This window comes from Ailuropoda melanoleuca, chromosome 14 (assembly GCF_002007445.2).
Source record: "Ailuropoda melanoleuca isolate Jingjing chromosome 14, ASM200744v2, whole genome shotgun sequence".
In the NCBI taxonomy this organism is placed as follows: domain Eukaryota; kingdom Metazoa; phylum Chordata; class Mammalia; order Carnivora; family Ursidae; genus Ailuropoda; species Ailuropoda melanoleuca.
The window spans coordinates 24,096,035-24,123,029 of record NC_048231.1 but is presented as its reverse complement, the minus strand read 5'-3'; the positions used below and the strand labels follow the sequence as shown (position 1 = coordinate 24,123,029).

Genomic DNA, 26,995 nt, shown 5'->3' with positions numbered 1-26,995 from the left:
AGGTGTGCTCTCCCTTATTGCAATACACTAACTTTGGCATTGCCTGGTCAACAGGTCATCCTGGTGGTCTTTTTGTGGGAGGGAGCAGTCAACAGAAGAATCCAGGCAACTTTCTGCAAACGTGGTGAGTGCTACAATGCTGATAAAGAAAAACATGCTCGTGAAGGACTTAGAAGGGGACCCTGATATGGCACTGGAAAAGGAATAGGAAGGGGTCTGGAGGAAGTGATGCTTTACAAGCCAGCCTGGGGAGAAAGACAATAGGGTAGGGAAGGGTGTTTAAGAAACAAAGAATGACAAAAGCAATGATTGGGGGCAGGAAGAAACAAAGTGGGTTTCTGAGGTGGTAGTGGTTTTCTACAGCTGGAGTACAGAGTGGGAGGTGGCAAATGGCAGGAAATGAGCAGGAGAATTTAGCAGGGTCCTGTAGGGTTGGTGGATTATTGGTTAGAACACTTAGAAATATTGAGGTTGAAATGAGACTAAATTGGGCGTCTGTGTGGCTCAGTCTATTAAATGCTGACTTATGATTTAGGCTCAGATCATGATCTCAGGGTCCTGGGATCAAGGTCCAGGTTGGGCTCTGTGCTCAGCAGGGAGTCTGCTTAAGGGTTCTTTCTCTCACCTCCTCTGCCCCTCCCCCCCACACTTTCCTGCCAAATCTCTCCCTCTCTTTCAAATAAATAAATGCATTTAAAAAAAAATAAATAAGAGTTACTTGCCAAACAGTTTTGGTTTATAAAGATAAAAACCCCCAATTTGGGGCAGGTGTTGGTAATGACTGAAGAGAAAGAAGAGAATAGTTCCAGGAGTACTGATAATGTGCCCGTTCTTCATCAGTGTTCTCATCATATAGCCGTGTTCAGTTTGTGGAAATTCAGTGGCTAACATTTTAGCCTGTACACTACATTTTAACAGAAAGATAAGTGAAGAGAGAGAAAGAATTATTTCTATCCACAAATAACCTACTAGCAATAGGCCGATCTAATGTTTTAAATTTCAAGGGGAAAATAAATCCAAGTAGTGTAAGTAAGTTCACAACATTATTGAAATGAACGTCTGGGAGCACATGTTTGGGCTATGTTTACATTTATGGGAATTTGGAGTTTTAATGCATGTTTGCAAAGTTTAATGTTCAAGTACATTCACTGTAGGCAAAACACGCTTTCTCTAAATTGTGAAACATGTTCACAAAGAAACCTTAAAAAGTGCTGGCCATTCACTAGCTTTGAGTAAAGAAGAAACAAAAACAAACAAACAAACAAAAAAAACCTGTGTTAAAAATGTGTTGCAGTAAGTATAATTGTACAAAAAATAGGGAATTATATACACTGTTATGATAACTAGAAGTGATGTCCACATATTATTATTTATGAAAAACAAGTTTCCTAGGATTGTCACAACAGAAATTTATTTTCTCACAGTTTTAAAGGCTAGAAGTCCAAAATCAATATATTGTCAGGGCCATACTTCCTCCAAAGCCTCGAGGGGAGGATCCTTCCTTGTCTTTCCCTAGCTTCTGGTAGCACCAGCAATCCCTGGCATTTTCTGGCTTGCCTCTGTCATCATGTGGCATTCTCTCTGTGTGTCTCTGTATCTTTGCTTCTTCACCGCTCACACTGAATTAATGCTCACCTTAATGACCTCATTTTTAACTTGATTACATTTACAGCGACCCTATTTCTGCATAAACTCACATTCACAGCCACTGGAGGTTAGGACTTTAGCATTTCTTTCTGGGGATACAATGCAACCCATAACAACAAGGTATAGAAAAATCTGTAGTTGGAGCTCATTTAGGTAAAAATTTGTGTACATGAACATATACACGTTTATGCAAAAGCATGGGAATGACTATAAAGAACACTAAGTCAACAGTGCTTTCATCTAAGGAGAATAAAGGGAAGTTTTCATATTTTTCTCTAAGTATTTCAGAAGTATTTGAATATTTTAAAATGATAATTTTTTACCAGTGTATTATTTATTCTTTCAGTGTGTATTGATTAGTAACTACTATGAGACTTACATAAAAACTTGATCTGTCTCAAAATATATGTAGAGGAAACATTACATACCTTTAAAAAACTCAAAGTGTTCAGAGGTATAAGGGGTAGGTCAGTTAGTATCATTAATTTAAGATTTAGAATTTTCCAAAATCAAAACATAGGAAAAATAGACATTCATGCAAATCATATTTGGGTCATATTTGACCTACTTAGTTTTCATGTTCACTAATTAGCTGAGTTTTATGATGTCTTTTGTCTGTGGGCCATGTGGATTCAAGGTCAGGTGACTTCATTTATTTTGATCAATATGGGTAGTAAGGTAAATTATCTGTATTGGTTATTCTGTATATACATAGTCCCTAATCTGGTCAGGATGCTTCTTGTCTAAAGAAACATACATATACAAACTCTCTTCCAATATAGTATTATATGGGCCCAATCTGCATAATTACATAAAAATAATACTTCACTGAAGTTAGATAGCCAAAATCTGTAGTATTAAGTTTTCTTAAGAAATTTAAACTATGATATATTAATTAAGACTTAACCATCTTTTACTTTACCTTTAACTTGATGATATGATGTTTGCACTGAGAGTGTTTCAACACATTTTTCTCCCCATGTTCATTAGTTTTGAAATTTCTGTGCCATTCTTGGTGATACTTGAACAAAGCTGGGAGCTCAAGGCCTGGGATTAGCACAATGAAGCCACTCTTCTCTGAGGCTTTGGAAAGCTCCCTGTGACCAGGGGTTGTAGAACTTGGGAACATATCTACCCAGTTTAGACCACCAGGCATCCTGTACTCTGCCTATACCAGGAGGAAATCTTCTTTTTGTCCTATTTCTAAAAGCATTTCTTTCTGTTAACCTCTCCTGAGACAATGGCTTACTCTTTTCAGTGAATTTAGGGGGAAAAAATGTAAAACAAAAAACAAACCCAAAGTATAAGTAGTTTCTGCTGTTTTCCTAAAGAAAATTCTATGGCAAGAGAGTACTAAGAAGTTGGCTTTCTGGTTGTAATGGATGAGGAGAAAAATGCAAAGTTTAACAGAGATAAACAGTTCAAATAGGATCTTGCCACTGCATTATTCAGGAATGTTATGGTAAAAAGTTCAACATTTGCCAACAAAGCATTTGTAAACACAGAAAAGAGCAAACAATTCCTAGTTTGGAATTATCTGTGTTTGCTGCAGAGTCTGTTTCTTGTTCCAATCGTGAGATGTAAGCAGAATAAAATATATATGTTTCAAAACTATGCTTTTAACTAAACTATTAAAGATGGATTGAATAAATGTTGCTAAGTAATTCTTCTACAATCAAGTCAACAAACCAATTTTCTTTCTCAGAATCTGAACCCTGAAAAATTTATTCATTCATTTGAACACATTCTGTTTAGAATTGAGGTAGAATATAGTCAAATCCTATTTTACCTGGTTTACATAAACAAGGAAATGTGGAGAAAAATGTAAAGAATAGTTTGCTTAATATATAACTTCAAGACCACCAGGGAAAATATATACTGAAGTGCTTTTAGAGTTTTACTTAAGTTGCCAAAGCTTATATTGATAAAACAGAAATGAGAAGTGTTTCCTTCCTGTTTCTTAGCAAAATAATGGAGTTCATTTGAATATGGCCACGCATTAATGAGCATGAGCCACCTGAATGACANTAGGACTGCTTTTGCCCTTAGCAAAGTATTAACATCCAGGCAGCTGAATTCCTAGAGGAATGTCACCCTGCCTGTTTCAAGGACTTGTCAATGGGCTATAGGTAGTAAGGACTGTTTCTCTGTCCTTTAGGGCAGCCAGGAGTGCCTGAAGAATGTTGCATACTTCCCATGGGGGGGGGGGGNGGGGGAGGGTTTGCAGGGTGTCAGCTTCTGCTTTGTCTTCAGCTTGCCTTCTGCTCCCTCATCAAAAATGAATATTAACCATTTTTAAGTTGGTTTCTGTTTTGTTTGTTCACTGTTAAATTGTGATCAGTGATCTTGTTCTTCTTTGTTTTAATCTGTTCTCTCACCTTGTTCTCCTTCAGCTTTCATACCACAGTTCCTTACCTGTCAGAAGGAGAATGGGGTATAGGTATAACACATACATGTAAATACAGTACATTATGGGAAGAAATGGTTGTTTTGTAACATTTTCCAAAAGTCCCATATATAAAATAGGTTTCTAACTAGTGTTCTACTAACTATTTCATTTTCCCCAGGGATTTTTATCATATAACATGATATTTATTCATTCATTCAGTTTATTTGCTAATTCATTCGGTGGCCATTTTTGGGTGTTTACTGTAGGGTAGATATGGTGCCAAACGTCAAATATATCTCTGTGAACAAAATAGAAGCCGTCTAGTTTTCTTCCATGGAATTGACCATGTTGTTTGTAGCAAGGGGGAGGGGGTTGTCACACAGAGCAATGTGGGGGAAACAGAAGTTCTGTTTAAGCCAGTGGTCCCAAACACAAATTCATGTCCTGGAGAGACAGATGAAGCAGCACTTTGCAAGACAATAGGTATTTGGCTGTTTTTATTGTCTGTTGTCATTTTCCTTGTTTCAGGACTCTGTAAAAGGCTGTTCCTTGTATCACAACAAAAATATGTATGTTCTTAAGTCCTATCTTGTGCTGGCCACGAGTTTGAGACCTGCAATATAAGCCAGTGCAAAAGATTTTCTTTCAACTTCTGTTATGAGCTGTGTTCCAAGTTGATTAAAGATAAGGTGGCAATTGGGCCACATTTGAAGATTTTTTTTTTTTTTTTTACAATAAGTGTATTTGAGAAGATCCTGCATGCCATTTTTATTCAACCATTTCTTGACTTCTACTAAACAATATGGCTTCAAAGAATTTTCCTTTTTCCTCTTATGATAGGTAAAGATTTCGTTCCATAACTGTTCCTTTTGGTGACTCACATTGATATGCAAATGTGAACTTTCTTCCCAATTTCTATAGGATATCATGCAAGCAAGAGTATTTATATCCTCTTTATATCCTAATAATGTATGCTATAATAACCATGAACATATTTTTGATCTTTGAATTTTAATTATGTCAATGATACTTACTTTGATGTGAATGTGTTTTTCTCAAAAAGATCAAGGTGTAGAATATATAGTCAGTTTAGTAAAATAGCCTTTTTATCATTTTTTATTACTTGTTGAGTTTCTACAGTATTCACGAGACTTCAGCTCCTGCTTAAGACTCAGGTGGTGTGCAGTGATTAAACAGTATTTTGGAAGCAGCATTGTACATTTGATTTTGCTTAGAATTTTCTGCTTAGACAGTCATAGGATATTACTGAAACAGCCCTACCATGCTGATGTCTTTAACATCATTGATTCATTAGTTCATTAAACCCACATTTATTGAGAATCTGCAATGGGCAGAGTACTATGTGAGTCTCTGAGGATATACAAATGAAGACCACATGGCTTTTTTCAAGGAAAGGAGTAGTATTTTGAGATGACCATTGTATTCCAGTGTGTTGTACATATTATTAAGTCCAGTGGGAACACAGGGTTGGAAGTATTTAACTTATTTTGGGTTAATGTTGGAAAGAGACAATTTGCTTGAGAAGGGGTAGGTTGACTCTTCAAATATAAGTAAAATATTCTCAGGCAGTGGACTAGGAAAAGAATTGAGACAAAAGGCGCAGTTAATCTATGGTGATTAAGTGGACTAGAGAATACAAAGGCATCCAAACAAGAGGACAACATGTAATTGTTTACATTATGAGAATACCTGTCAGTTTGCTTATCATCAAAATCAGTACAATTAAGCATTTATTGGTGTTTATTTTTGTAGATTGCTGAGTTAGTTTGTTGTGACACAAAGTTCTCTGGCACTGACTATACGCTTGGGGGGTTTATAGGATGAGTAAAGCTAGCACTTCCCATTAGAAAGATAAATATGGATATCAGTATATTATAATGATCTTATAAAGACATTATAGAATAGGCTGATTATATTGCTTTTATGCAAATTTGAATATGTATTTACCTATGAAAAATACTGTTTTGTATTAAAATAGAGGGCTTGAAAATTTTCTACACTTTTTTGATTTAATGTGTTAAAAATAGTATGATATTTGCCAACATTGATATCTTTGATATATACTTTCCGTCTGTGATAAATTGGCTGGTTTGGTGGTAAACATATACATGTTACTTAATGAGGCTCTATTCTATAGGGCCTATTACGTGTTAGGTATTGGAAATGCAAAGATTAATGAAGTGTTTATATTGAGAGGCTTACAACCTAGTGATAAGAGTGAACGTCTGACTTTTACATGTCATAGGAAGTACAGCAGAGGGGCGTGTGGTATTGTGTGGCGAGCGGCAGCAACTAATGCCCGAAAAAGCCTGGATGGGGTTCAGAAAATGGAGTCATTTGATCTGAGATTGAAGTATGAGTAGGAAGGTACCAAGAAAATTCCAGGCACAGCAGTCGTAAAGATGGGGATAAGGACACTAATTGTGATACCTGCTTGTAGTTCAGTATAGGTAAAATGTAGGCTATGGTGTATAATTTTAGCAGAAATGTAACATAGGGCTCAAAACACATTATGGAGACCTTTGTACGACATAAATTTTTATTAATGACATCTCCAAGATGTTATTATGGTATAGACAATAGAACCTTCCAGCTCTGTGCTGCTTTGGTTTTATTTTTGTCTTTTAATTATTTAAATTTTGAAGGCCATTTCTTTTCAGAATTGACAAAGTAAATTTGAGAATAAAATAAATAAAACTGAGAAATAAATTTTCCACTTTAACAATGCTAGTTGTAAATAATGTGCTTATTTCCTTGCATTTGGGGAAACCTTTTGCACATATTTGTAATTCGTCACCTTCTTCCCTAATTTTATGCTCCTTGAGACTTAATGTAGTATGGGGACAACATGTAAAGTTACCATGGATTTATACTGCCTTTTGATATTTTTATTCTCCAGAAAATATTGATTGTAACACAGACGGTTGCACCCTGAGACCTCTGGCCTTGCTTGGCCATGGTTAGTGTAGCAGTGAACCTGGGAATGCATTTCAGGAAGAGACTCTTTTCATAAAGCCAAACCTTGTGAATGGAACCGCTAGGTGTTATGATGACATTTGGCAAAAGCCAATAAAATGTAATCAGTAAATTCCCACATTTGAATGAAATGGTATCTTTGTACTACTACTTTCTTACACATATTCCTTTCTCTGAATTTTAACATGTGGAGACCGGAGAGACAACAGGCATCAAAATTATTATAAACTGCTTCCAAAATTATATGCGTATGAAGAATTGTCTGCTTGTCCTCACATCGTACACGCACACTCAAACACATATGCTATTTTTGCAGATGTATAAACATGCATTTTCATGATATGGTAGTTAATACAATTGTGGATTTATTTTAAAGAATTGTTGATTTTAGTATGTTTTTACCATCATCCATTTTTTATTTAACATGTATTTACATTATGATTGCTTTATGTGAGATAGCCCATGGTATAGTTTTGACATTGAAAAAGACTACTTAATCTCACAACTTTGAAAAATGGCAATTTTAAATTATTTTTGTTTTTATTTGTTGAAAAGATTAGTAGCACTCATTTCAGTCCTTTCCTTTGTTTAAAAATGTCATTCTGATGTTTCAGGACTGGAACAAATTTGATTTTTGTAAGAAACACTGTAAATAAGATAACACTAAACAGTGCTTTTCTTTTTTCTTTGAACTTAATGAAATGCTGTTGAAGAATGAAGTAAAGTGTTTTTATGTGATGGAGAAGAGGGTGATTTTGCTCCGCATACCTTGTTCCCCATTCTGAAATGCTTTGCAAAGCAAAATAGAAGGCCGGCATGTTTACCTTTTTTACCTTTCCACCACAAACTTGGGGTCAAAATCAAAGCTTACCTTCTTTCTTGTGTCTGCGTCTTCACAAGGACCATAACTACACAGATACTGTAAAATCTGGGTCAAAACTTGTTCCAACGTTACACAATTAAGAATGTGCTGTAAATATAGGTTTCTTGTGACTTAGAAATCAAAATGACTTATTAAAGTCTTTTTTGAAAAATAGGGTCTATGGCCATACCACCCTGAACGCGCTCAATCTTGTCTGAAAAATAGGTCTTAAAAATCAACCTTGGTACAGATACCAAGTTCAAAATAAAGCTACTTGATCCATTTTTACCTTCTAAAGCAGCATATGCTTTTTGGTCAATTTCTTTCATCATCAGGATCCACTATATATAGGAAGCAAATGATATTCGTAATTTTCTTTCTTTTTACAAAATGCCAACTTTCTGTATAGGAATATTATGTTAGTTTTGGGATAAGCTGCCTCCAATCTTAGAGATATTGGAGACAGCTCAGCCTTAAGTAAGAATTTGCCAAGAGTAAGGATAGATACACCCAGCTGCATAAGCTGGAGCCCTTGACCTAGAAGAGCCCAGGCTTCTGTGAGTAAGTAAACAGTGATGTCAGGATGCAATCTAGTAAGTGCTGTTCCAGAGATGTGACAAATTAGGTCAAAACAATCAAGGTGGGTGTTGCACTCCCATAGCCATTCTTAGAATAATGTAGAGAGCCTTTGAATGAGCCAAATGAAAAGATGAAATTCTGCACTGGTTCCTAGTTTGTGAAAGAACTGCTTCTTGCATGGCATCTCCGTTTAGTTAGAAAGCACAGAAATCCTATTCTCCATTACCTTCTGACTTCTGATTCTAATGGGCCATATGGTTCCCGATTCTTCTGTAAGTAACTTAATGCTTTGTGTAATTAAGAGGGCATATGCTTCCTGTACAAAATCACTGTTAGATCTCCTTTGCCTGGCAGAAACCAACATGGACCAGGTTGTGATATCAGCTTTTATCTGCTGCCGGTAAACTTTAAAATTGCTTAATAAAATTCAGAGAAAATGATGATATATGTTACAGTTTTCAGGATAACCACATGCATTATTCTAGTTTATTCTGAGACTCAGTGCTCAAGAGAACTTAGCACCTTGTCACTCCCCATAACCCTCTCCCCACCAGCAGGCTTTTATGATGACAATTTGACCAGATATCAGACAAAGTTAAAATTCTGTTTAGATTCTTTTTATTCTTTCTGAAATTTATGTACTTCATAGCATCATTCCAGCTCACTGATTTTTAAACATCTCACAGAGAACCTTTTTTTTTTTTTCTATTAACCTCGTCTCTGCAAAGCAAGAACTGCAGGTGTATGGTCAAACAAATGTGAGTCATCTGTATAATTTTATACATGAAAGGGACAAAAAGGCATATCACTTTTTGTTTCACATTCTGAGGATTGACTGTCTTTGATCTTAACTCAAAATAGCTGTAGAATTAAGTCCTTTATCTTGAATCCTTACTCTGCTTCAAGTTGCTTGAAGGATAGTCTAATTCCTTTTCTTTGTTCTGCTGGAACACTTTTTAGAACTATCAGAAACTCCTGGTTTTTACTAAAGCAGTAATTGTCAGAAACCCTGGCTAGGAGTCATGCTGGTGGTGTTCTGCACATATCAGAATCCATTGGAGGCAGTAGGAATTTTGAAACTTAAAAACTAGTATGAAAACAAAATGATGTATACTCACGTGAGTTAAAATTGATCTGTTTGGTAGGGACATGTGTTAGATTGCAGTAATGACTTAATGATTCTGCACCCATGCTCATATCCATGGCTTGAAGTGTGACTTTGTAATAACCTCCCACCATGACAACCTCCTCACCTTTTGACTCTGGCCTTAGCCATGTGACTTGCTTTTGGTCCAGGGAAGGAGGTAAGTAACAGTGTCCTATTCTTAGCCTAGGTTTCAAGACATCTTGCATGTTTCTTATTGAGTTTTTGCGCTTCTGCCATAGCCAGAGAAGGACATTCCTGACAGCATATTATTCTTGGAGAATGAGAACTGTGGAGCAGAGCCAACCCACAGATAAATGAAGAACTCACCTGAGATGAGCTGAACTCTGTAGATGCATAACAAATAGTAGTTTGTGGTTGTCCGCTACTGAGTTTTAAGGTGACTTGTTTTGCAGCAAAAGAACTCAATCTGCGTTCGATATGTGCAGTCCTCTGCCAGAGGATGCTATTGTTTTTCAAAGATTCTTACAGAAATCTACAATAAAAACTTTTGTAATCAGTATATGGTTTTCTAGAAATAACTTTTTAATGGATGAAATGAATAATGTTTAAGGTATGTCATTGGCTCTGCCACCATAATTATTTGGGTCACACCACTTAGATAATCCAGCTAGCTCAGCGTGTAAATACTGGTAGATCAGGGCTAGCGATTCGTTGGTTCTGTGTCCTCCCTACTTCACGCAGGAGTGTTTTCTGACCTGACTGTAGGACTGACTGAATTACCAAAAAAAAAAAAAAGAAAGAAACATAAAAATATTATCATATGACTTATTTCGTGTCTGATTCCTAATAAATGTTTGCATATTTGGCAAAATTTTCTAAGACTTGATTTCATTGTGAAATATGGAGGCAATCACTACTGTTTTGCACTGAATGCTTCAGGCTTTTCATCTTGGATGGGGCTTTTCATCCTGATGTTCCTGGGGAGTAAGTTGTGAGGGTCCCTTCTTGACTGAGCATTCAGTTGCTGCTACAGACCTTCTAGGACTCTTTCCCTTTGCTCTCTGCCATGGCTTCTGGCAATGCCCCTTTTAGTTGTTGTCGGTGTAAGTCTCCAAGTGAGAAGTACAAGCACAAGGTCAGAGCCCTTAGACGACCTCCAAGGGACATAAGCCTTTGTTATTTTAACCTCTGAGATTTGGGTTTTTCTCATTCTTTTTCTTTTCCTTTCTCTTTTTCTTACTCAGGTGTTAGCCTAGTCTCATGTACCATTTGATTATGAGGCTTTGGGAAGAGGAGATATAGTGCTCACCTGCGTCTAATCACCTCATGTGAATGACAGTAATGAAACTTGACAGCTATTGAATGGATAATTTGGCAAAAGTGAGGTTGATATATTTCTATGCCCGTGACTCAAATATACCTCCCTCTGCCCAGTTGAAAATATGTATTGAATCTTTTCTGGCCTGAGAATTAGCTGATAGGGCTCTAATTCTCAGTCAATATGTAGATTGCTTTAAATAGGATCCTGGTTTCTCATGACTGGGCTCTGATTTGAAGAGGGGGGTGGTGCATATCTGGTTTAGAGGACTCCTGATTGTTTAGGAATAAGTCATATATGACATGGAAAAAATACATATTTTGGAAAGTTAAGATAGTTAAATAAACTTAGGATATTTTCATTTTAAGTTTCTCTCAGCAAATACTCAGGGCCAATCCTGGCAAGAGTCTTTATAGCCCAGCTGGAAACCTTCACCAGCTCCCAGGAAATGGTGAGTCTCAGGGCTGCTGAGACAGAAGATTGGAGGGTGTGCTGAACATGTGAATTATGCATTTCAATATGTGTTTCGAGTGGGTGATCTTGTTTTATCTTCCCACAGTGCTCTGCTTTGAGTATGCTTCTTCCTAAGTAGGATTCTTCATAAGCAGTTGAAGGTTAGGTTAGGTCAATTGGCCAAGACCACAGGCACATTGAGAAAAAATAGCAGCACTTTGACTTCAACTCATGCCTTTTCCTCCAAGTGTCATGCCTTCTGCTATAAGCTGCCTTGTGTTTCATCCCCACCGGGGCTCCCCTTAAAATGCACTGGGCACATATTCTTCGCTCTCTTTCAGTATCCCTGGGACTTCTTTCTGGGTGACCATGCACAGGTTATCCACAGCATGCAGTGGCCCTGCAGTTAGTTATGTCTCCCTGAAGACATGTACTGCCTTTTCTCACCTCTCCCATTGGTCTCTTTCCTTATTCTTCAATTTCTTTTCATGCCACCTTTCCCTTTTTTATCCTTTTCCCTTTTTTCTATACTTTCTCGATTTAGTACTCTTTTTCTTTTTTTTTAAGATTTTATTTATCTGTCAGAGAAATAGAGAGAGCACAAGCAGGGGGAGCAGCAGGTAGAGCCATAGCTTGAAGGGAGAAGCAGGCTCCCCGCTGAGCAAGGAGCCCAATGTGGGGCTTGATCCCAGAACCCTGGGATCATGACCTGAGCTAAAGGCAGACACTTACCGACTGAGCCACCCAGGTGTCCCGATTTAGTACTATTTCATTAGGGATTTGGTGAGAGGAAAATGCGTTAGGACTAGATCATTGGGTAAGTAAGCGAGGGAAGAAAGATGAAATGTTTTAGTTTTCTTCTCCTTTTGACCAACCAAAATGAATATGATTGATGGTAGTTTTGCAATATTTCTGAAAGTCAAGTGGTTAAAAATCTGATAAATGTACTTTCTTAAAATGTTATTTAAAAAGATTAAGGCTTATGTCTTATTTCTTCATATAAATCTCCCAATTGTGAGTAAAAGAAGTGAACAAAAAGAAGCCTCACATACCAAGAAACCAAGTAGAATTACACAATATTTCTAACTCTGAATATGTATGAAATATAAACATTTCAAACTATGGCTATCGGGGGGAATCTTACATTTATATGAGCATTATATTAAACTCGGTCTTCAACAAATATGGTCAGAAGATATGTTCATATCCTGTAGTATATCTTTCAAAGGAAAAAAAAATCACAATATGCTTCAACTAATTTGAATATGTAAACATGAACGTATAGTAGGAAGTTCTAGATTTGGTTTGATTGGGGCCTCAACAATGTCAGCAAGGGTCAAAGTGAGGTGTTTTGTTTTGTTTTGTTTTTTGGTTTGTTTTCTTCTTTCTGCTTTGATGTCTGTCCTGTATTCAGGGGTTCCGGGCATTGCACAGGCGTGGCAACATGTTGCAGCAAGAGAACGGTTTCTTGGACTTACTTTTTATAGTGAGGGAACCTTTTCCAGGAGCAGTGTCTGCAGAAACCCTAAGACCTTATTGGTCTGTATCACATTTCATGCTCACAATTAAATAAAATGGATTGAATCTTGAGGTTGTGATAAGACCACACTCCCTGAGAGAGACATGTAAACTAACAGTTTCAGGAAACAGGGAAGAAGGACAAATATCCATAGTTTAAGAAAGTAGCAGTGACTACTAGAGCATTTGGATTTGTTTCCATATTACTGTTTGTTTTTTCCTGTTGTCATTCCTGCTAAAACTCATGAGTGTGTATATGTGTAGTATTTGCTTGCCCGAGAAAGAGAAAAAAAAAGAGACATGATTCTTATATTGTTAGATTCAGCAGGCTCATGGAAATTAGCTTCTTGAACATTAGGAATGAATTTGAGAAAATGCATTTTGTTTCAAGTGGTGAAGAAAATGGTGAATTACTTGTATTTCATTCCTGCTAATCCTTCTTGGTTAACCACATCTTGTTTGTTTCTTCTCTCAGTATCTATAATGTTTCCATCTTTAATTTAGAGATTATACCTTGTTCTGTTTTGCAGCCCACACATAGAAATATCAGCATCACTATATGTTTAACTTGTTCCCAGATTGATTAGTCACAGGTATGTATTGCCAAGTACAGTACAGTATATTATATAGAGAAAAATCACTCTGGGCACAAAGAAGCTTACGCATATATTTGTATTGTAGTGGGGGATAGTTGTTGGTGAAGACTCAGTTGCCTTCAACTGAAGAACAACATTCAGAAAACGCTCAAGTTGCTGCAGGAAACAATGAAAGGAAGGAAACGTTAGTCAAGGGTGAAAGGCACCATATGTCCTCCAGTACCTAGGCACAACAGGGAGTCAGCCTAATAGCTGTCTTAATGCACCCTGTTGTGTGTAGGTATCGAGGACATATGGTATATTTCACCCTGAACTGTGAATTTCCTGAAACAGCTGTAATGTTCTTTTAATGTAGTTTGTGTGGGTCATTATATATAAGTAGAGATGTTTAAAACATCCCCCTTTCTCCCACTCACAGTAATCAAAGGAAATTTATATTTGGTTAATGTACACTTTTAACTAAAGAACTTTTCTCATTTAAAAATGTTACCTGTCCAGCTCCCACCCTTTACCTCTCTCCCTTTTTCCACAAATCTATTTTTCTCTCTTCATTTCTCGATCCTGCCCCCCTTTCTTCTTTTCTGTAGTTAACGAAGGGCTGCTGTTGAGGAAAAGGAGTGAAATTTTTTCATGCTTGCATATCAAAACTGTTTATATGCATTTTTATTTTTAAAGTGTTAGATAAAATTTAGATCTCAATTTCAACCTGTGACTTAGAAACAGTTTAATAGGATTCTTAGATTCAAACAGTAAAACATTAACCCGATTGTGAAAATGAGAAAAAAAAGTCTCAAAGAGGGTCAAGTGAAGAATAAGTTATGACAATAATCATGTAAACCTATAGTCAAGGATAAGGCTGAAAGATATCATTTCAAGGAAACATGCTTGATGTGAAATTAATTTGACAGAGGTGTAACTGTTAAAAAGAAAGTTCATCTGAAATCATTGAAGGTGATTAATAGTTCAAGTAAGACACAAATGACACTATCTTAGAGAACAATTATTTTTCAAGGTTCATTGGAGGAAAAAAAATGACAATTCACAGCACTCAATTAGGACCCAAATAGTTGCTTACTGAAATTAATAATGACTGAAAATTTAAGAATACTGATTATAACACTTTGCTTTCATATGGGATATTTTATTATAGTTTTGAATTATGATAAATGACAGAACTATCGCATTTTAAATGTATTTACCTAACTTAAATATATATAGTCCTGTACTCTGAAAATAGATTTTTCACAGTTTACTTGGTTGTGGTGGTGGGTGAGTTGAAGCCATCATTCCCCCTTAAACATTAAGGAACTGAAATGTACACAGAAAAGTTTTAGAGCCAAGTTGTTATTAACAAAGCCACCTGCTCCAAGATCTTTGCTTTTGGTAATAAATGGAGCTGGATAGGGACAGATTAGGCTAAGAATTCTTCCAGGCATTTCTTTGGTGAATAAAGGTTTTGGTAACACACTGTATGTCCTAACTGCATACAAATGTTTTAACGTCAGCCACGTAGTTCCCAGAAGAGTAAAATACCGTTAAAGCCAGCTCCACTACCTTGGAATTTATGATACTTAATAGCTACAAAAATGTTTATCTTTGCTCAATATCTGATGAAAAGAGTTACCAAGCAAAACGAAGCAAAATAAATAGGATATAGGAGTCTACTTGAGAAAACTTGATTGGCATAAGTATCTCCAAAGGTTTGTAAAAGATCTTTAAAACAAGCAAATTTCTGTATATTCTTTAGAGTAGAATCAATTTATCAGTACTAATTGCTCTCCTGAGAGCAATTTGATATATAAAGTGGTATTTATTTTAAAATATTTCATAATTCTTATTTAACAATGATATACGTTCTTCTTAATTAGTTCATGTAGAGATTTTTTTCCCATTTGCATCAAGGTTCCAGTCACTTACAAAACTGACAGTCCTTTGTGATAAAGAACATATATGGCAAAGTGAAACCCAGCTTTCTCCTAGTTAGCTATACCAACTGTAGGCAAATTATTTTTCTATACTCCTAATTACCTTATCTCCAGAATGGAAGAGTATATCTAGAGCAGTGCTTTTTAAACTTTGATATGCATAAAAATCACTGAGGATCTTGTTAAAAATGCAAATTTTAACTCAATAGGTCTTGGATGGTGCCCGCTCTTCTGTGTTTCTAAAACATTCCCAGATTATCCTGGCTTACTGGTTCATGTTGAGCAAAAGGCTCATTCTAGTTTTTCATATTCCTTGGTTGCAAATGGAAGCATCTAGGGAGATTTTTAAAGTAACGAATACCTATTCCCACACAGACAATTGAATGAAACTCTTGATGTGGGGTCCAGGCATCAATATTTTTGAAGTTACCATGCGATGTGAAAATGAAGTCAGAATTGAGAACAGCTGTTTGAGATGATACCTGTTTCTGTTCAAGCTTTATGATGACCCTTAGTAGACAAGGTATACTTTGTAAAATCATGTGTTCTACTGGAAAATGGGACAACCCATCAACTACAGGAGATTGGATAAGAAAATGGAAAATTTTTTGGATAGCGAATTCACATTAGTGCTACATGTCTCTCACCAAAAGGAGCAAAACAAGAAGATTGAAAAATGTAATTGAATACCACCAAGAGTACCAAGGGGAGATTAAGAATCCATTAAAAAAAAATGGCTTGGTTTGTTGTTAAGATTGTAACATGAAGAAAAGAAAAGACAAAGGTCAGAGCCATATTTAATTAATTATGGGAAAAGCCACATGTAATTAACAGCTGTGTGGGATAAATATCCATGTCTGTGTACTTCTAAAGATGAAATGGATCTGCTCAAATGTGGGCCTATGACCACAGAAGGTTTAGTTACTCTTAGCTGGCTAACCAATCCTTTGGTCCCATGAAGCAAAGAGAGTCCTTAGACCACTAATTATAATTACAGCCAACTCACCCTTCTGCACCTCCTGTCCCAACTCTTGATTTAGTTTTCTGACACTTATCAGCTCTAACATACCACAGTATAAATTTCCTTTGTTTACATTAAAATGTAGTAAAAGAAACTTTTGTCTTATTTTCCTTCTTATATCCAGGTTCCTAAACAGTGCAGGTGCAAAATATGTGTCTTGGGCAAATACTTGTTGAACAAATAAATGAAATGAAACAAAGATATTTAGAAAAGGATAACAAAATAGCAAAAGAAAAAGGAAAGATGAATATAACCTTAACACCTGAAAGTAACGAAACATTGTGTATCAACTACAATGAAAGCTAATGTTGAAATAACAGATGGTTGACATCTAAAAAAAGCGAACAAACATGTAATCTTAGAAGGTCTAAGAATCCATTCTGTCTCCTTCTACCAGCCGGAGGAATCTTTGTATTGCTTTTATATGAAAGGTTGGCCTTATAAACTATTATCTTGAATATTTAAGATGTCTGTACCATAATGCTCTCAAGTAACAGAATGTAACTTAAAATTCCACAAAACCTCTAAAATTTCATGACTAAAATATTTCAGATATCACATTGGATACTTAAATTATTAAAGTCCTTAATTCAATTGCAGAAAATTACTCTTGCATATTTGCAAGATGAACTGAAAACTTATAAACTATGTTTGTTTTTGTTTTTTCCCTTGTTCGGAGAAATCAGTAAATTTCAGATTAAATATTCTTTTTTGGGGACACGGTTGATTCTACTACAAAATAAATGTAGACTCCTCTAAATTCTGAAAGTATTTATTCTAAATTGTTAGAATTTAAGGTAACAATGACAACCCAACAATGGGACCAAAGGAGTGACACTTTCTTCATGTTCTTACTTTTGAGTAAATACAATGGGAATATTTATTTTTGTGTGATCTGGGTATGAAGGGAAACTTGTTTGTTCACGTTGCATATCTAAGAAGTATACAATTTAGTACATTCTGTGGTCTTTTAATGTCACGTGTAAGTGAAAACAAAGGAGAGCAAAAGAAGATACTGGCAGCAGTGGTGTGGTTTATGTCTATCTTCTGGCTTGATGGGACCTTTTTAGCCTCAAGTCTTGATAAACAATTTTGAGGGCCAGCTTATTGGTAATTTCTTGATATTGTTTATGGGTAGTCTACTTTATTGGTTTTGTTTTTCTTTCAATTTCCTATTCTTTAAACTATGTACAGGAGGGGAAATGTTTGATCACAGCACTTCTATTTAAAGACTGTAAACAATTATATTTTATGATGTCTATAATGATAATTTGGAACTTGATTTTGCCAGAGTGTATTTAGATAATTATAGCTTTCTTTCTGCTGGGTTGTACCTTCATTCTGTTTTTTTCCAGCCTATTCCATATTAACATCTTTTGGTTTTAAATCTAAATCAATAACAGTTATATTTTATTTCTCTAAATATTGCTGAAAACGGACGGTTGAGTTAATTTGGGTTAACCTGAGTTAACAGATACTTGAATCAAATTGTGAATTTTAGGGAAAATATATTCTTATTTGTGTTTAATAACATGGTTGAATCAGTGGGGAAAGAAAGGGGACAATTGCTTATAAAGAGAGGCCTATTTCCCCTCCATTAAGTTTAATTGCAAACATTTTAGGCATGATGAATCACTGCTGACCATAGGCCACTTCATCATCGTTCTGTGGTCATTGTGGGTGCTTGTGGGTACAAGTTTTGTATTTCAATTAGTATTGGGAAGAAATTGTAAGTATATTTATAACATAGGAGCCTTTTGTAAGTTGCACATGAAACTGGAAGAAAAATAATTCCTTGGAACCCTTTGGCCTCCTAAAACCTTAAACTTTTACATCATGGAAGTTAAAAAATGATCTTTCTTTTGGTTCTCTGTATTACTCAGGTGGGACAATCTGAAAAACTATTTATGAGAAACGTTAAAATATGCTTTGAGAAAACCACCATAACTATATTTTAAAATTGTTTTCAAAGCCTTTGGCAGTTTAAAGAGCCAAGCAAACAAAAGATGTAAAATTACTTAGTTGTTCTCAAGCCTGCAACCATCAGAATAAAACAAAACTGGCTGCTTGGGGTTGATTGTAGAAATAATGCAGATAGAGACTCCAATACACGGCAGAATTTGCTAGTTATTAGAAAAGAGAAAATCGTGGCAAGTGGAGTCATGGGGTCATGCCACATGAAGCATCATCAACATGCAAATATTTTCTGATGGGAAGTATTTTAATAGATATTTAGTATCTAGAGTCAGAAGGCAAGATGAACAGAGGGAGATCACAATGGTGATATATGCCCAAAATAAAGTTTTTCATTGGTATATAATTAGGCATTCAATTTTAGTACCTATTTGAACCAAGTGTGGTAAATTCAGTGTTTAAACAAACAAGATAGAAAAAATAGGGGTTGAGCAGTAGGATTTATTTTTCTTACTTGATTATGAACAGAAATGACCACTAATTCTAGGGTATACATAGCTTCAGGGATCTGACATAGATAGAATCTTAGATATTAAAAAATAAGGCAAACAAACACACACACACACGCACACAGAGAGAGAGAGAGAAACTCTCCAAATATATTATTGTATGTACAGGTATGGATATAAATGCAAGGAAAAAATAATGATAGGTAACAAAGTATGGAAAATAGGTGAAGTGTTTACTTATCAAATGGGAGATGAAATGGGCCTGGAACAAAGGGGAACTTTGTTACATAATTTTAATTTTTACCAGAAGTCATGTAGTGATTCATAATTATTTTTGGCAAATTATTAAAAGGAAAAGTAAGATAAAATTTAGGCCTTTGAGACAGAAATTGTAAAACTGGAAGATGATTAATGTTTCTAAGTTTCAAAGTAGTAAGGGTGGCCAGAGGCAGCAAATGGAAAAGTCCAAAGTTTGAACTTAAAACTACATGTCTCTTCAGGCCTTTGCACCTTGCTTGTTTGTTTGCCTCCTTCCACATAGTCCCATGGCTTCAGCTCTTCTCACAAATAGTTACAAGACGGATTCCTTCACTTTGTTTTTATCTCCAATAAAATGACATTTCTTTGGGTGGGCCAGACTCCCCTTTCTAAAACATTGCCTGTTACCATTCCCTCACCTCATTACCCTGAATTAGTTTCCTTCATAAAGTTTTTCGCAATCTGACATATTTTAAGTATCATTATGTTAATATGTGTTTTGAGCACTGAGATATAACTCCGAGAGGGCAGGGCCTTCGGCTTTTTCTCTTTCTCAACACTTGCAGCAGTACTCAGCACATAGTAGTTGCTAAAAACATACATATTGAAAAGGAGAAAAACTTTTATAGGTCCTTAAAAGATGCTGTTAGGAGCAAAAGCCAAATAAGGTAGAATCTAAAATAGGATGCCAAACAGAACATAACCAACTCTTATGAAAGTTAATTTGTTCCACTTACAAATGATCTTTATATTATGTCTTATATTTCACATCTCTTAGACATTTGAATGTCTCTTGATATTAAATGGATAATTTCAAGTTCAATTCAATGTAGAGAAAATTGTAGCTTAATATTAAGTCTGGACCATCTCTTCCTAACAAGGATTTTTTTTTTTTAACTTGTCCTATAGTTCTTAATATCTCATCACTTCTACTATGGCTACCATAGTGGGCCTGAAGGAAGAAACAATGGTGTGGGCTTCTTATCTTGGCTCAAAAGCAACCTATTGCAGAAATACATATCTTAAAAGTCATAATGTTGAGCTTATGTTTTTCTTTTCCTCATATTTTCTATTTAATTATCTATTGGCTATTCCTATAAGCATATAACAGACTCAGACGTATGGGTATTTGATTGAAAAGGTTTGTAGTCATAGTGTCTATATCTTGTTGGGAGAATATTTTGTCTGAGTTTTTGAAATTATTATTTATTTGAGAGAGAGAGAGAACAAGTTGGGGGGGACAAAGGCAGAGGGAAAAGGAGACTCCCCTCTGAGTAGGGAGCCAGGGCTCCATCCCAGGACCCTGAGATCATGTCCTGAGCTGAAGGCAGACATTTAACTGACTGAGTCACCCAGGCACCTCTTGTCTGAGTTTTATACTGGATTTTATATGCCAAATAGAAATCATTACGAAATTCTGTTCAAAGTTGTTCAGAATTGTTGGCTTTACAAATCCCCTCTCCTTTAAGCATACTTGGTAGTTCAGCATTTTAGAGCAAGCAAGCCTTGCCTTGAATATAATAAAGGTGAAGGCAGAACTTTCCAAAACTTCAACTAAAAAGCACATATTGGGGAGGATACTTTTTTACCTATGATGAAAGAAAACTTGCAAGATAGTGATTTTTTATTGCTTTCTCTTATGTATTTTATCATCAACACTCCAAAAATTAATTTGATTTTGTTGCTGCTTAATTGAGTGACTAAATTTATCCATGAAAGCTGTTTAACACCACTACAAACACAAGTACAGTAGTGCATTTAAATTGTAAAGTGCTTCAAATAAGCATGTGAGATGTTACTATTAATGTTATAAATGCTGGACACCAAAAATAGATTTTAAAATAACCAAATATGATAAAGAAAGAGAATGCATGTTCAGGTAAATATAAACTTCTGACACTGAGGATTATCTAGGAAAAAAGTTTCATTTGAACAGCTAAAAGGATTTCTCATCTGAATGGTGTGTATATGCATGTGTGTATTAATCACCGTAAGAATTATGATAATTTAGAATTTTAGGATCACTCAAGGCATTTTATGACTCCCAATCATCACAGTGATGGAAGTGGGTCTAAAAATGAGTTATTTGTAAGAATGCAAATCCCAGGACCCTAAAGCCCACCACTCTGATTTTTAAAAGCTTATCTTTAATAGTTCTTCTGTACCCCAAATTTTAAGAACTACCTTTTGGCAATTTTATGAAAGAAGTAATAATAAAATAAGTGTAATAATTATAGCAATATTATTACTAATAATTGATATTTTGAATGTGCTGATTATTACCACCATTCTAATCATGTTACATGTATTAACTCTTTTACTAATTGCAGTGACCCTATATGGTAGATACTACGACAAACTCCATTTTACTATGAAGAAAGTGTGTCACAGAGCGGTTAAGTAATTTGACTAAGTAATATGGTGTGTAAGTGGGGGAGTCTGGAGCCAACAATGGAGCCTGCTTCCTGAGTTTGCCTTATCAGCCCTTTCAGAATTCCCTTGTGTCTGATCCATGCCACACACTGTGGAGAGATGAAGGTAGCACAGCCCACTCTCAAAGGCCTTAATGTCCAGAGGGGAGACAGACAAACACTGAGACAAATGTAAATTTGATTTAGGCATAAGATGATCAGGAGAGGAAAGACTATTAATCTCTACAGAGAAATCTTCACAGAGGCGACAAGTCAAACTTAAAATTAAGTGGAAATGGCAGATAAGATGATGGCAGCCTTCCATACAGTTCCAGCTGTGCTGTACTGAAAAGTCACGGAACAATAAAGCATGACACATTTAGAAGAAAGTAGTTTAGTGTGGCACGAATATAGTGTGTAGGATGAGGACAAGTGGAAGGAGGTGGAGCTGGAGAGGTAAATCAGGGCAACCTATGAAAAAAATGAAGAAAATGGCTTTACTGGTCATGCCAAGTCCAAAGGCAAAGGTATCCAGATTTTTTTTTTCTATGACAACAGTGCTCTCTTGAGTTGTGCAGGGCAAAACCCTCACTGATACATGTAGTGGGGGAGTGATCATGGGACAGTGTTAAAAAGTGGAAATAGTAAGATGAGATTTGCTACAAATTTAAGCCAGTGCTTCATAAAGCATGCATAGGGAGACCATAATCCACCTAAAATTTGATTCAATTTGGGTAGATCTAGTCTCAAAAGACCCTGAAGATAGCCCTTTGCTATGGAGGTCAGAGTTCACCTGTATCTTCCTTCAGGATTCTTAAAAATGTAAATATCTTTATAAAGTTGTCACTATCAAGGGCTCTATCAAAGAAATGTTACAGACTCAAGAAAACTAATAATTGACTTAAGGCAGAGTGGTCACATAGTACATTGTTTGGGTTTTTCCCTATGTACTGCATTTTGCTCCAACACTCGAGAAACTGATGGGGGACTCTGACAAGCTCAAGTAAAAGCACTTCTTAATAGCTTAACTTGCTGGGCAGGGTGGCTTTGTCACTGGGCCATCATGGCAGGAAGGGGCCAGCCACCTCAGCTGCTTGCTAGGGCAAGCATCTCAGAGTGGAAGCCAAAGAAGCAGGTTTCAAGTGATGCAGCAAAGCAGACAGGAGTGGAGCGCAAGATTCTTAAGAAACCTTAGAGTTCATGAAAGAGGGAATAAGTTAAACATTTCCAACAAATTAAAGAATGGAGAAAAATCTATATAAATTAAAGAATGGGGAAAATTCTATGCACTCAAACAGGAAGGCGAACTTTAGAAATCATTGAGAGAATGGTTATAGATAAATTGTTAAAAATAAAGAGAGTAGTAAAAGTAAGCAGACCAGGCTTAAAAAAAAATCAACTTGTAGGAAAAGAAAAGAAAGTTAATAAAAAAGGGAGAAATATTTTAAGATGTGTTATATCTGATAATGTTAATGTGGCAATGAGAATGATCAAGGATGTTCCTGACTTTCTGAAATAGTCATCTGATAAGTCCTTAGCCAAGATTCAATCTCATGCAGACTTGATGCCAGGGACTGCCTTCTCTCAGTCATAGCAATCTAACAAATTCTGTGAACCCTATTTTAATTATGATTTATTAACTCATTACCCAGAAGGTCACATTGTTTCCTCAAGAGAAGGCTCTAACCCAACCCACTTTGCAGGGTTGTGGGGGAGGGGTGTCTGTGCATAGATAAAAATGGATTGGGGTATACCATCTGCTTATACTTGTAAAAGTATGCTGTAATGCTTTTCCTTCAAGGTAAATTTTAAAAATTGAATATTTGTGGAATGAATGGGGCAGCTTTTGTTGATTTTTTTATGGAGACTATTTAGGTAAAGGATAGCAGTAATGCTGTATTTGTATAGAGAATTTTAAGTTCTGAGGATAAGTATTAATAAATATCTTTTAAATTACGTTATGTGTAGGCTGAAAAACTAATGAAATCTCTGAGTTTATACTTGACCTTGTCCAATTTAAATGCAGAATCAGTCTTGTAAGAATAGATTATAAGAGTATCCTAAGTATCTGGGTGAGTGAGGAGAAAAGCACCTGATGAGTTTTAGTGTCAGCTAGTGCAGTGTAAAGTGGTGAAGAATAAAACACTTAAACTAGATGCACATAAAAAAGGCCTCTGAGGTATTGATTCCTATTCTTGGCTCACAGTTCGCACTTACAACATTTGCCTCGCCTCTGCTGAGTCTTTATTATCCCCTATGTTGTTCCAATCTGTCATTGCATAACTTGGCCCAGGACAGTGGCTTGAATGGATCAAGACATGTCTTTTATTTCTTTAAAATTTGTTTTTCTTAGAAGAATAGTTCTTTATTTTTTTAGAAGAATAGTTCTTTTTTTCCAAGTATAAGTTTATTTTCTATTATGTTTAGTTAGCCACTGTATAGTATATCAATTAGTTTTTGATGTGGTGTTCAGTGATTCATTAGTTATGTATGACAACCAGTGCGTATAATAACACGTGCCCTCCTTAATACCCATCACCCTGTTACTACATATAACAAAATTTCCCCCAGTCATTTCAGCTCTACCCATGACTTTGTAAGTATGGCCACAAAATATGGGACATTATCAGGAAGGGCACTGGAAACAGAGTGTTTTCCTGCTGTCAAGGGGTAGGTTACACAAACCCACCCATAATGGTGTGTACAGTTATGGTTTCTGCATTTCCAGAAGATAAAAAAAAATGAAATGACATGCAAAGCAAAGGGGAGTAGGTAAGAAGGGGGCAATTATGCTCCACAATAAAATCATAAAGAATCTGTGAAGGTGACAGTTGAAAGTATAAGTTATTGAGATTTTAATGAAAAAATAATTGTCATAATATTTACAGTTATTCTACATGTACTTTTAAATAAGGCATTTACTTCTTCCTTTACAACTCCCAATAAGTCTGTAAGAATATAATTATTTCTCTTCATAGGTGAAGGAATCGAGCCTCAGAGTAATGATAAACCTGACCATAGATCAGGGGAAGGTGAGTTCTTGAACCTTAGGTCCACTGAATTCACAGAGTTTTAAAAATAAAAATTTTTAGAAGAATTTAAGGTTTTTATTTGAAGTAGGAGTGTGTGAGTTTAAGAGCAAATACTAGGAAATACTATTACACAGGGTGAAGAATATACACTTTTAAATTAAGAGGCAATGTGAATGGGTTTGAAAAGGGTTTGAGAACCTTATTCAATCCCCTAAATATAATTTGGTGCTGGCTTTATCTTTAAAGTTGAATGAGGAAGATGTCCTGTTTCTTCCTATGGAGTTCTTCCTGAACTCCTCTTGGGGAGCACTGCAATGCAAAGCTTCTGGAACAACCTGCAAAACCTTTGACTTCAAGAACTGAGAATTTAAAGCTGTAGTTGAAGTTCTGTTTGTGGTTAAGATTTACCGAATGAGGGGCACCTGGGTGGCGCAGTCTTTAAGCGTCTGCCTTTGGCTCAGGGCGTGATCCCGGCGTTCTGGGATCGAGCCCCACATCAGGCTCCTCCACGAGGAGCCTGCTTCTTCCTCTCCCACTCTCCCTGCTTGTGTTCCCTCTCTCGCTGGCTGTCTCTATCTCTGTCGAATAAATAAATAAAATCTTTAAAAAAAAAAAAAAAGATTTACCGACTGAGCCACTAACTATTGCCAGAAAGGAAGCAAAAACGAAAAACAAAACATGAGGCAAAAGGGCAGATGTATAAGATATTAGAAACTCCATTAGCTTCTGTAACAATTTTCTAGGAATAGAAGATAGTAATTAAAATGGAAGTATTTTTTTTAAGATTTTATTTATTTATTTATTTGACAGAGAGAGACAGCCAGCGAGAGAGGGAACACAAGCAGGGGGAGTGGGAGAGGAAGAAGCAGGCTCATAGCGGAAGCCTGATGTGGGGCTCGATCCCATAACGCCGGGATCACGCCCTGAGCTGAAGGCAGACGCTTAACACTGAGCCACCCAGGCGCCCCAAAAATGGAAGTATTCTTGAAATACATCATATTCCAAATCAAACTGTTATGATGCTACTTTATTTGGAGACAGAATGTCTGGCTTTATAGTAAATGGACAGAATAGAATCAAAGACCTTGAAGAATTTAAACAGTTATCACATGTTATTATTATTATCATTTTAAAATTTTCTAGTCTGTGTCTCTCCATTACAGAAAATATTGCTGTGTAAATCCAAATGATTGTCAGTGTGCAAAGCTATAGAAAATAATACACTGAGGAAGCTTATATTTCTTTCTTTATTTTGATCAGGGTTTGCGGTTTGCAAAGTCTTTACTTGCTGAGAGTGATGAAGAATGAACACACTGAGAAAACACATTATATAACTGTAAAATATGCATTCGCAAAGCTATATTTGTAAAATTAGTAATAAATCATAATAACAGGTAATGACATACTTTAAAATTATCTTAAATATTTAACAAAATGATAGAGTCCATCTACAACCTTCAGTCTCCATGTGAACTCCAGCAGTTCACTCAAGCTCTTCAATGTCAGAGCACATTGAGAGCTGAAAGGTGACACATTCAGATGCATATTATGCCAAGGCACTCAGGTCAGACATTTCTGTAAAAAGAATTATAGCTTACATTTAATAAACACCTGCTATGTGAAAAACACTGTGTTAAGTGCTTTATATGCAATGCATTATTCAATTTTTATAATGATCCCATAAGATGATACTCTCATTATTTCTGTTTTTAACAGACAAGGAATTTAGCTTATTACTAATTAATAAAATTAATAGTTAATATTAATTCACTTAACCAAGTAAAGCCAAGTCAGGGTACAAAGTTTTCGGTTGTCTCATTTCAGATCCATGGTCTGAAACACTAATCTATAATACAGAGATATCATAAATTAATTAAAAGAAGAAATATGGTTTATGGAGTAAACATAATCTAAATCATATTCGGTCCTCAAACCAACTAAATGTATATATATATGATGGGGCAGGCAACAATGGGAAGGTTTGGTTATTCATATACAGTACGGTATTTTACTTTTTGTAAGCAGGTTATTATTATTTTTTTTAATGAAAGGTAATGGGAAGTTTCTACCATATGAACAGGTTGGAAAAGCTTTTTAAAGCTTCAAGTACAAAGACAGACTCTCAGTGGATACAGAGAAACATGATTAAAGAATAAATATTTCCAGATGATCCCATGTAACTGGTTTCTAGTGGAAAAGGAATAATTGGTGTTAGAGAGCTATTTGCAACATTTCAAGGAAAAAAATTCCATAGACTGAGACTACTTGGTAAAAATGAATCTTTGCATTGTGTTTTTGGGGATAATAATGAAATTTATAGTTTGGTGTTGAAAATATCTATAGCATATATACGTGTGTATATATATTATATATATAAAACAATCGTGTATTTGGAGATATTTTTCAAGTGATATAAATAAAAATTAGTATGTAGTAAAGGCAGTTAGAACTTGAGCCA

General features: G+C 35.7%; 1 long non-coding RNA gene across 1 annotated transcript; it reads left to right on the top strand.

Moving 5' to 3' along the window:
• The first annotated feature begins 68 nt into the window (after nt 1–68).
• On the top strand, nt 69–25,963 carry LOC109490231. Its single transcript, XR_002143514.1, has 3 exons — nt 69–124; nt 24,484–24,537; nt 25,798–25,963. It is a non-coding gene; the product is annotated as an uncharacterized LOC109490231 (long non-coding RNA).
• Nucleotides 25,964–26,995: the final 1,032 nt, after the last annotated feature.